The sequence below is a fragment of the Montipora capricornis genome, chromosome 9 (genome assembly GCF_036669925.1).
Source record: "Montipora capricornis isolate CH-2021 chromosome 9, ASM3666992v2, whole genome shotgun sequence".
Taxonomy (NCBI): Eukaryota; Metazoa; Cnidaria; class Anthozoa; order Scleractinia; family Acroporidae; genus Montipora; species Montipora capricornis.
The window spans coordinates 50,319,112-50,329,814 of NC_090891.1; the positions used below are offsets into that span (position 1 = coordinate 50,319,112).

At 46.1% G+C, this 10,703-nt stretch overlaps 2 non-coding genes and 1 pseudogene across 2 annotated transcripts; 1 reads left to right on the top strand and 2 right to left on the bottom strand.

The window, feature by feature from the left end:
* Nucleotides 1-970: 970 nt before the first annotated feature.
* LOC138017956 (U2 spliceosomal RNA) lies at nt 971-1,156 on the bottom strand. Its single transcript, XR_011125985.1, has one exon. It is a non-coding gene; the product is annotated as a U2 spliceosomal RNA (small nuclear RNA).
* A 7,504-nt stretch (nt 1,157-8,660) lies between these two features.
* On the top strand, nt 8,661-8,779 carry LOC138017926 (5S ribosomal RNA; annotated as a pseudogene).
* A 1,023-nt stretch (nt 8,780-9,802) lies between these two features.
* On the bottom strand, nt 9,803-9,965 carry LOC138017940 (U1 spliceosomal RNA). Its single transcript, XR_011125973.1, has one exon. It is a non-coding gene; the product is annotated as a U1 spliceosomal RNA (small nuclear RNA).
* Nucleotides 9,966-10,703: the final 738 nt, after the last annotated feature.

Below are 10,703 nucleotides of genomic sequence, written 5' to 3' on the forward strand. Positions count from 1 at the left end.
GGGCTGGAACCCTGGCCTGCTCTTCTTGACGAGGAGGCACCGGAAGAACTCCGGGGGCCAGTTGAGGTGCAGGCTGCCCCCAGGCGTTCCTGCATTCCCAGGCCATGTGACTGGACTGGCCACAGTGCCGACATCGTCCACTGACCGGGAGGCACAACTCCAGTGACCGGTTTTTCTACAGATGGCACAGTAGGGAGGCTGACCACAGTACCAAACACGGCAATCGAAGCCAGCCAGACGCACATCACATGGGACATCTTTGGACAGAGAGATCATCGGTTGCCATCCCTCAGGCTGGGGAAACCATGGTGTTCACTACTCTGGACAGAATGAACGTGCCGAAAGGAGGAGAAAAACGCACGGACGGCATCGTCTGGGACCTGGAACGGACAATCCCGGAGATACACCAGACAAGATGAAGTGTCGGCACTGGTCAGAGGAAGCTGATGATCTCTGAAACGGATACCACGCTGGATGGTGGACAGACGTGTAGACTCATCTTTAAAGGTGAGGCGAGCAGCGCCATTGCTCAAAAACTGAACAGACATCAACTGGTCTCTCTCCACGGACTCAAGGAGACGGGAAGGACCTGCGAACAGCCAACAGAGCGTTAGATTTCTGGCGGGAAAAAAGCCACCAGGCTTTTCGGGCACTGGATGGCAGGAACTGGCATCCCTGGGCCTACCTTGGAAGAACCGAAGTTCAACCGCGAAACAAACCCAGGAAAAGCAAAGGAAAACACTACCTAGCCCGCAAAGGGTATTAAAGGTAGCACCGCAAGTGTAAAAGTTGGAAGGCAAGTACCACGAGTAAAAAACACTAAAAAGTACTCACAGACCGCTGCCGAGCCCTCACAAGCTCAAATGGCAGAGACACTTACCACGCCAACAAACCAATGAAGAGCGTCAGGTAAGTATGAACTTTCTCAGCCTCTCCATGGACCGCAAAACGCAACTGCTCTGAACATAGCTTGTGGTGGCTTTTTGTTGTCAGAAACAACGAAAAGGACTTCAGCCCAGGGAGGAATCGTCGGAGGGAAGCCTCTTTTCCATGGCCCAGTTCCAAAAATCAGTTTAATATATGAGCTGCTCGATGAGCAGCGTATCAGATATTAAGCTGATAAGAACAGATTTTGTTTCTTTTGATAAAATTTTATTTACAAGGGCCCAAGGGCCCAGGTAATGAACTATTGAACAAAAAGAACTAAAAGTGTAAAATAGGACGACCGTTACAATCAACAGAGCAGATTACACTACTGGCCGACCAAAAATCTTTAATTCTATTGACAGGTTTGCCTAAGATACGTAACATAATATCTTTAACAATCATATTAATGATGGAACGTGAACCAAGAGAGCTGTGTCGAAAGGTCCCAAATTTACGTGCCAGCCAAATGAGGTAAACGATAGTCGCAACGAGATAATTTGACAGACGATGCCCAGGGGACGACGAAAAATGGGACAGGGGAAACAAAACAGAAGAAAAAGACAGCACAAACGGAGAACCAAGGAGACGAGAGAGAAAGGTCAAAAAGAAATTCCAGACACGAATGACCCTACGACATCCAACAAAACAATGACAGGGGGACCCAATGCAAGAACAAAGAACACAATGGTCGGAGGCAATATAACCCCAAACTTTGAGGTTATGCCGCACCCGAACCGCATTATGTAGGAGAAGCCAAAGAACATCACATTTATAGTTTTGAATAAACTTAAGACGAGACTTTCGCCACACGGACACCCACCGGATAATGGGGTGGCCGACAAGAGCTCCCCAAAAACTAGCACATGTTGGAGCAGAGGACAGAAAGACAAACAACAAGGAATAGATATTCTTACAAGATAAATCATCAGGCACGGACCCATGACGCTGAAACAAAGACTGAAACAAAGCAAGACACTGACGGTAACATAGGGAGGGATCCGAAGAAGAAGGGAGAGAATTGCTCGCGAAAGAGAAGCCGGGATCAATCTTAAAAAGGGAATTCCCAAGAAAGAAGGAGGCCAAAAAATGCCATTTGTCGAAACCGAAGTCATCTCGAAGACTTAAAAAATAGGACACGCAGGTTGGCACACTTGGTCTGAAAGTCGACGACACCAAGGCACAGCAGCGCACAGCAGCGCTGTGGACTCATGTTCTCCATTTTGCCTTTCCAGATGAAAGGCCAAACAAGTCGTTTGTAGCAGTCAGACACCCATCGCAGAGGCGCGAGGATCTTGGCAACGTGCCAAAACCTGCTCGCCTTGAGGACATTAATGATCATTGTGCGGCCGACAAAAGAAAGTTCCCTTTGTCTCCACAAATTGAGAACATTCTCCAGCTTATTACTGGGTTGCCAAATCTAGTCGGAATCTCAGTTTCATTTCCTGGGTTTTTTTGTTATTTTTTTCCGTGTCGGGAAAAGTCTTGCCTGTCACTCCCCTGCTAAGTGGTGTCTTTGTGCATAGAGTCTTCTGTGCGTATTTTGTTAGGTTTGAGGGGTTTGGGGTAATGCGTAGCTTGCTCTGCACAATTAACCTGTAATGGCGTCGAAAGTCATTGTAACGCAAATGGCTTTTTAGTAAATATTAAAGAAAATATACCCACATGGAGCTCAAGAATGGAACGTCAAGACAGGCGGTGAAACATAAAGATCTGGAATCTTAAAAAAGCGACGAGTAATGTACTTCGACAGCGTGAAACTTTTGCCAAGGTGGTGTTACGTACAACACTGAAACCAAATGGAAATTTCTCTGGTAACTTACGGGTTCAACAAAGACAGAGAAGGAATCGAACACCACAAGTAGATCTGTGATCTCTGTTGTGTGTCTCACAGTGTTTACTGAAGTCTTATCTATTTAAAGTTTGCCTGTTTGTCTGGCAAGTAACATTCATTTTGTACTCAACTCTGCAAAGGTTAAAAAAAATTGTAAATGTGACAGTGAAAAATTATTTGAATGAAAGCTTGTTGTCTCTTTTGTACTTTATTATTTACGGTCAAGGTTCTTTCGAAAAGGGTTTGATGTGAACTGTCAGAAATGTATTTAATTGATGCATATGCTTTGTGATTCTGTGTTTCGCTTGCATGCACGCAACTGAAATAGGAAGGGTTTCTTGCCTCTTATCGCAAATATGTTGCTTGTTTCAATAAATGTTTTGCTGGAAAATATTTCTGTGAAATTTCCAGCTTTTGTAAATTTATCATGTTGTGTAATTTTCGAGCTTAGCAAATTTGCATACATGTGTTGAAATGTGATACGGGAAGAATTTTTGTGGTAACGCATAAGTCACGAAAATAAGCAGGTCCGTTGGAAGGCTGCTAGAGTTTCAACAAAATGACCCCCAAAATCGGCAAAAGATTGTGACGCTGATGAATAATAAAGTAGCTGCTATTACCAAAACGATGGAATTACCTGGTGATAAATAACCTTGTCTTGGAGAGTAAATTTTTGATTTTCCAGAAACAATGGTCAACCTCTGAGAGTTGGGCGATTGTGATCTTTGTGTTAAATTACCACATTTCTAATCAAATTTTAAAAGACTTAAACGAAAAAGAAAACTAACAAAAACAAAAACCCGGTATCTTGGCATCATTTGACACAGATGCTTCACTGTTTCGCGAGTAAACATGCCGCGGTAACTTGATCACTGCGCCCGCTGAATTCGATGTGCGATTTACTCGGTGCAGCCAAAAGTACAATTACAACAAAACAACTAAAATCTCCCAAAATGTTTTTTGCTGATGGGAACTTTTTATATTCGTGGTTCAAAATTAATGTTATTTTCATGTCGTAAATTTTGTTACCGATGGCAAATTATTTTATTCTCGATTGACAGTCCTGAAACTTCCTTCTGCTCTTCTTAAAAACTGTGTATCCATATTTATTTACTTTTACATCAATATTCGTTTTGCATAAAGCAAGCTAACAAAATCTGTATCTTGCTTGGTTCGCATTTGATAGAGTAACCCTGCCGGACAGGGATTAACTTCAGCTTTCAACTTTTGTTTACAAAGCTGTCAGATGCTTACACTTGTGAGGGAAAGAAGTTGCATGATCAACATGTCAGCCCAGAAGCCAATGTTTCTCGATTCCCTTTTATTTTCTTCAATCTCTCTGGGTTCAGTACTTGCTAGTAACCACATGTCTCTCTCTCAAGGGGCTATTTATCCAAGACTTCCCATTTATTTTCTTCAATCTTTTTGGGTTCAGTACTTTGCATGTCTTCTCATGCTATTTACCCAAGACTTCTACCATGGCACTATGTACAATGATAGACAATACCAAAACAACATCGTGCACTGTTAGAGCTACATATTACGCAAGGACAACTTGAATCTCCTTGGAAGACAACACACTGCTCAGTTGACATTATGGAATAAATCGTTGTGTTACTTCACTACCACACGTAAGCAATGCGTGTCAATTTTTTTAAGGAGGACAGGAATTTCTTCTTTCTGAGAAATGATTAATTAATAGGCCGGTAGCTAGGTTTTAACCTCAGAAAAGAATCTGTTTTGTCGTACGAACGTGTGAGGACCTGTGAGCCAAAGGGCCTCTGCTGGTATGACTTCTGGGTGATCCCTTAAATGGTCATAATGACCCCCCAACTTGAAAAAAATTGCCTGGAGCACTGCTTGTACCACAGGCAACCCAGTGTACACTCACGGAAGGTCTAGTCTAACTTAGGTTTCTAGTTGTCTGATTCAACAGAAACCAGACCGTTAGAAAAAAAAAGCAATATCCTGATTTTAGAGACCCACTTTAAACCAAAGGGGGAGGGACTGTTCGCCCTCCATCTCCCAAGCCACATGGCCTCAGTCTTAGTCGTGTTAAGTTTTGCTCCCGAAGCCATTTCAAACGTGCGAACCACTCGCAAAAGGTGACATAGGGAACTTTCCGATTTCAAAAAGCAAGTTGCATCACCAGCGTACTGAGAGATCTTAAATTGTAAGCCAGCAGCGCCAGGGAGGAGAAAGCTGACAATGTCCGGACATTTTCGAATTTGGGAAGACAGAACTTCAGAAACCACCACGTATAAAAGGGGGTAGAGGGGACAACCCTGCCTAACACCCCTACCCAAAAGAACGGGGGCAGAAAGAGACCCGTTACAAATAATGCGCGAGAAGACATCGTTATAAAAGAGACTCACCCATTGACACAAGGAGGGACCAAAGCGGAACTTAGACAAAAGGCGCGTGAGGAAGGCGTGGTTGACACGGTCAAAGGCCTTCTCTTGGTCCAAGGTCACAAGTATTCCAGATTCATCAGTTTTACTAATCATGTCAAGGGTGTCACGAATGAGAAGGAGATTAGAGAAGATAGATCTCCCAACTACAGAGCACGACTGATTGCACTGGACAATAGAACACATTACAGGCTTGACATGCTCGGTAATAGCCTTAGAAGCGATTTTATAATCGGTATTGAGCAACGACATGGGGCCCCAGTTTTTCGTCTTTCTTGTGTATCAGACACAAGAGGCCCTCACCCTGAGAGTTGGTGAGAGAACCTCGATGGAAGCCCTCATTCAAAACACGGGCAAGGGCATCACCGAGATCCCCCCAGAAAGAGACATAGAATTCGGTTCGGAGACCATCAAACCCTGGGGACTTGCCAGTTTGAAGACCACTGACAGCCAAAAAGAGTTTGTCTTTGTCAACTCCCCTTCACCTCTCTCTCGTTCAACATTCGACAGGGAACGGTCAAGATCATTAATTGATTCCGTCTGAACAGGAAGATCTAAGATATCCGTCACCGTTGGCATCCAGAAGGCAGTCCATGGAGTTCTTTTCAGCGCGTTTTTTCTCGAGGTGGAAGAAATATCTAGTCTGCCGTTCTCCTTCTTCAACCCACTTGGCAAGTGAACGAATTTTAGTGCCCTCCCCTTCCTGGGAAACAAGGGAAGAGAAGGCACTTTCAAGATCCCTAACCTCAGAAGCAGCCTGGGAGCCACCAGAGGCCAGAGAGTTCTTTTGCATGGATGAAAGGCTTGGTCAAAGAAACGCGTTTGCTATTAATCCACCTTTTCTTATCAACACAAAATTGAATACAAAACTTACGAATGCCAAGTTTTAAAGCCTCCCACCAAGCGCCAAGGGAATTGAAGTCAGAGACACTCTCCTTAAAGGAAACAATAAACGTTGACATCTTGCTCTTAAAAGACTCATTGGATAGGAAACTTGTGTTAAATCGCCAAACACCGCTACGAGGACAAGAAAAATTGTCAAGAGACAAAAATAGGCAAACAAAATCAGGATCCGAAAAAACACAGGCATAACATCGGAGGTTCCAACGTGCGGAACAAGATAGTGAGAAATCAAAAAGCGATTGAGGTGCGAAGCTTGAGAATAGCTGGTATTGGCCCAAGTAAAAGAGACACTGCGAGGGTTCTGCCTATGCCAAATACCAACAAGAGAACAATCCGAAATGAAAGATTTGAGGACTGACCTATCAGGAAGAGAATCATCAACTAGGACGAGACAGTCGAGAGGACTATCGATACAATTGAAATCGCCGGCCACTATCCGAATAGAGGATAGAAAAAAGGAATGCAAATTTTGAAAAAAGTGCTTGCGCCCAGTAACAGTGTTTGGAGCATAAATATTGACAACATTAATCTGCTACTGCCCCAAAAGTACCAATGCGCTTAAGACTCTGCCATCTGAATCAAAAATGTAGCGAGAGATGGTTCCTGGAAAATTCGGAGGGACGAGCAGGGCCACACCCACCGACCTGCCCGTCCCGAAGGACCAAAAACATTTACCGGGCCATTTACGAGAGAAAGCATCAGCTTGACGTCAAGTCTCCTGTAGTAGGATCAAATCGCAATTTAGGCGAGACAATTCGTTCAAGATCAAGGCACTCTTAGTGGATGATACAAGCCCATGGACGTTCAGAGAAAGGAGCCTCAGCATTGATACTAATAGTGGCGTTTACCAACCCTGGTCCAACCCTCAGACTCACTGTAAGCGCGATCCTCGTCCCACAATCGAGTTCTAGACCGATGGCGGTCGTGGCTGCGGGAACGGCCACGCTTGTGGGCACGGTCACAGTCCCGGTCCAGTCCTGTTTCTGGTCCCGTTTCTGTTCCCGTTCCTGCTCCTCCTCCTGCTCCTGCTCCCGCTCCCATTCCCGCTCTCGCTCCCGCTCCTCACCACTACTAGATTCATCAATTGTGTCACTGGATTCCTTCGGAGCCGCATCGGGAGGCTTCGGAGCTAGAGGGCGTCTCTGCACCTGGGGAGGCTTGCTTATTAGAGGAGACTGAGCAGCAGGAACCGGAGCTAGAGCAGGTGGACGAGAAGCAATGGCAGCATAGGAAGAGGGCTCCGAAGACTCACGAGGACGCATACGAGGACCAGAGGATGACGGGTCCACATCAGCACTGTAGATAAGGAACGGGCACGCAGCTGCTGAATGGTCAGGTTCCATACAAATGGAACACATAGGGTCACAAAGACAGGATCTTGACAAGTGGCCAGGCTCTTCGCAGTTGGTGCAGCCACAGTCCGACAGCCAGCTGCGAAGTGCCCAAGGGCCCCGCAGCGCCTGCAGGTCTGTGGCTGCCCCGGGTACCAGATACGAAAAAACTCACCCACTACTCGGACAGAGGAAGGGATGGGTCTGCCGATACGCATCCGGGCAGTACGGTTCCCATTGAACAAACTATCACCGGAACGGTCTCTACGAAAAGAAAGAACAGTGCCATAGGTGGATAAATGGTCAATCAAAACAGAGTCCGGGAGTTCCACCGGAGCCTCGTAAAGCTTCACCAAGTTACAACGTTCTGCCTATTGCCGATAAGGACACGTGACCCCTCAATATCGAGGTGGGGGATACGAAGCGCAGCTTCTTTTGCCGCAACAGATCTAAGGGTGACGGCCCAATTCTTGTTAGAAACACAATACTGAATGGAAACAATGGAGTCAATATCAACGCCAGCTTCAGCAAAACTGCCCAAGATCTTCTGGCTGTTGGAAGGGGAGTCCAACTTAAAAAACACGAAGAATCCCTTCTTAAGGGCTACTCCATGGTTGTCTGGTGAGTGGGACGAAATCTCATGAGGAGAAGCAGAGAAACGTACACCACTTTTAGCCATGTTCGCCAGCGCTTGTGGGACAACAACCTCGGACAACAACCTCAGTGGCATCGGCATCAGCGCCAACATCAGCATCGGCATCCACATCCGTGTTGGCAGTGTCCATAGTCACAATGGTGGGGGGTGTAACATCAGCAGTACTAGCGTCTTCGGGAACAGCAGTGGCAGTTGTGTCTTCTTGGATAAGTGTTGGCTGCCGCAGACAAAGAGGTCCACGGAGTATAGCTCCCACTAAGGCCAATTGGTGCACTTAGCCAAAAGGCCGAGAAGCGAAGCCATAACATGCTCGCAGCAGACGGAGTGCTGCTAGTCTCCTGGTCGCGAGATATGGTGGTCTGATTATAATCCGTCCCAAGCACGTAGGGAATCTGCAACGCCATCCTGAAAGCGAGGCAGGCGCACACAACGATTGCTTACTTGTACAGTTGACGAATGGACGAACGGCCGGCAGGCGGCCACAGCCAGCAGCACTGCATGGCATTTGCATTGACGGCAAGAGGACAAATTCACATGGTCGTTCTTCCGACCTCTTTTTGACTTCCTCTTATAAAACAGTAAATTTTTGCAGCAAATTACTTGTCTACGACCATACCACAGGGAAAACACCGGTTCTCGTCCGATAACCGAAGTTAATCCCTGTCCATCGGGGTTAATACTTGGATGGGAGACCGCCTGGAAATACCCCGTGTTGTAGGCTTCCCTTTTTCGTTCTATCCACCTTATCATCTCAAAGAATCTCAGTTCCCCCCACCAAAGAAAATTCCAAAACAGCTTTTTTAAAACACAACATGTCAAGCAAATGTCAAAAATGACAAATGCAACAAAAACAAAATACTTCACACGGAAAAGTGGGACTTGTATTCCCGAGGGAGCATGTGCGCGCGAGATCTTATCAAACCAACGTTTCTGATATCAAAATTATCTTTTTGTCTGAGCAAAGAACAGGACACGACAAGTGAGAAATTGACGCACTGTTATGCATTGGATGAAAGAGAAACTAGTGGGGAAGGTGTATACAACAACGGCCACAAAATTAGAAAAATGATCTAGCGAAAAACGTGACTTAGTGGAGTTGACATTTTCACTGTTCTTTGCTCAACATGGACAGTATTCAGACCCCAGTTGTTCAAAGGGTGAACAACATTATTCAGAAAATTAGTCACAATCCTTCCTGAGTATAAAACATTTACTTTCGCGACAACAATTCAATTAAATCATAACACAGAGAAACGACAACGTGCGTGTTGGCCACAGAAATGTAACGCCAACTGCCCTGGCTGCTTCTCATGTTACTCGATGCACGCCGGATCGGGAGAAGGCAACATACTACAAGGGATGCAGAAGAAATCTATCACGCTTACAGATAGGCGATCCAATCTACTTACGTTTTCCAAACGACGCAAGAGGATAAGAGCTCGATCCGCCCTCCGTTAGTTTCTTGTTTCACTAGTCGATCGATCGATCTATCATTAATGATTTCTCTGCAGCAACGAATAATGCAAGAAATAAAGTGTGGTTCCACTCCGCACTGCACCCACCAAATAACTCAAACATTCAACGAGATTTCAATTCATGGCAAACTCACCTTGGCCTTGGTTACTCCGTTCCGTCCAGTCCCGTCAGTAAACGACAGGTCTGCATCATTTCCATGCTTGCCTGACTGACTGAAATCACACCAACAAACCATCCCATTAGTGCCATTCCTTTCCCGACGGGGGTGCAGGGACTACCGCGCACGCAGGTCCACACTACCAGCACTTATACGCTCCAGTTACCCACATTTGGGCTAATCGCCAGGGCCACCCCAATCGAAGTGCAATGAAAGAGCCTCACCTTGAGAGGACTGCCTCTTTATCACAGTGCCTCCCGCGGCAAGTAAGTTTTTTTGTATCTAAAGCGGTCCATAGAGGCGGAGTGCAATGCCCTATAGCCATATACACGGAAAGAAGACTACGGAAGGGGAAAAACGGGTAAATGGACCGCTGGAAGTGAGGGAGGACCCCCTAGACGGGGCCGGCTCGCCAACTTTGCCAGGGAGTCGAACCCCGCTTCACTAAAAAGAACAACAAAGGGAAAAAATGGAAGAGAAACATATTTCGAAGATACCTCGACCAATTTACACTCCAAAGGAGCAAAAGGAAGTTAAAAACAAAGACTGCCAGCAAAGCTAGACAGTGAGGGAAAGCACTGAGTCCTGAATGCTACCCACGAGACCATTTGCACACCACGGACAAAGAAAGTTACACCGACGGGGAGTGGATTGGAAGCGTTTGAAAAAAAGGGAAGGTAAAAGCGCAGCCTTGCCGACATGCAAGCTTGTAGAGACAGGGCCCCAGGGGGCTCCTGCGGGAAGTGGAGATTTTTTTTCGCTGACGCCAGACCTCAAACTTGCAAACATTTAGAAGATAGCAAAAAACTCGCAGGACACAACGTAGCCCATCAGCAGTGAAGCCAAAGAGCGCATGGCGAACGGTGATTGCAGGGAGGGACGAGATGGCAAGCCTGGACCAAGAGTGATTGGATCTAGGCATAACCACTCTGCGCCAGCGGACAGGAGAAGAATAGATGCTCCACGGATTCAAGGTGGTAGGCGCAAAAGCACGCTGAAGGCAAAGAGTACC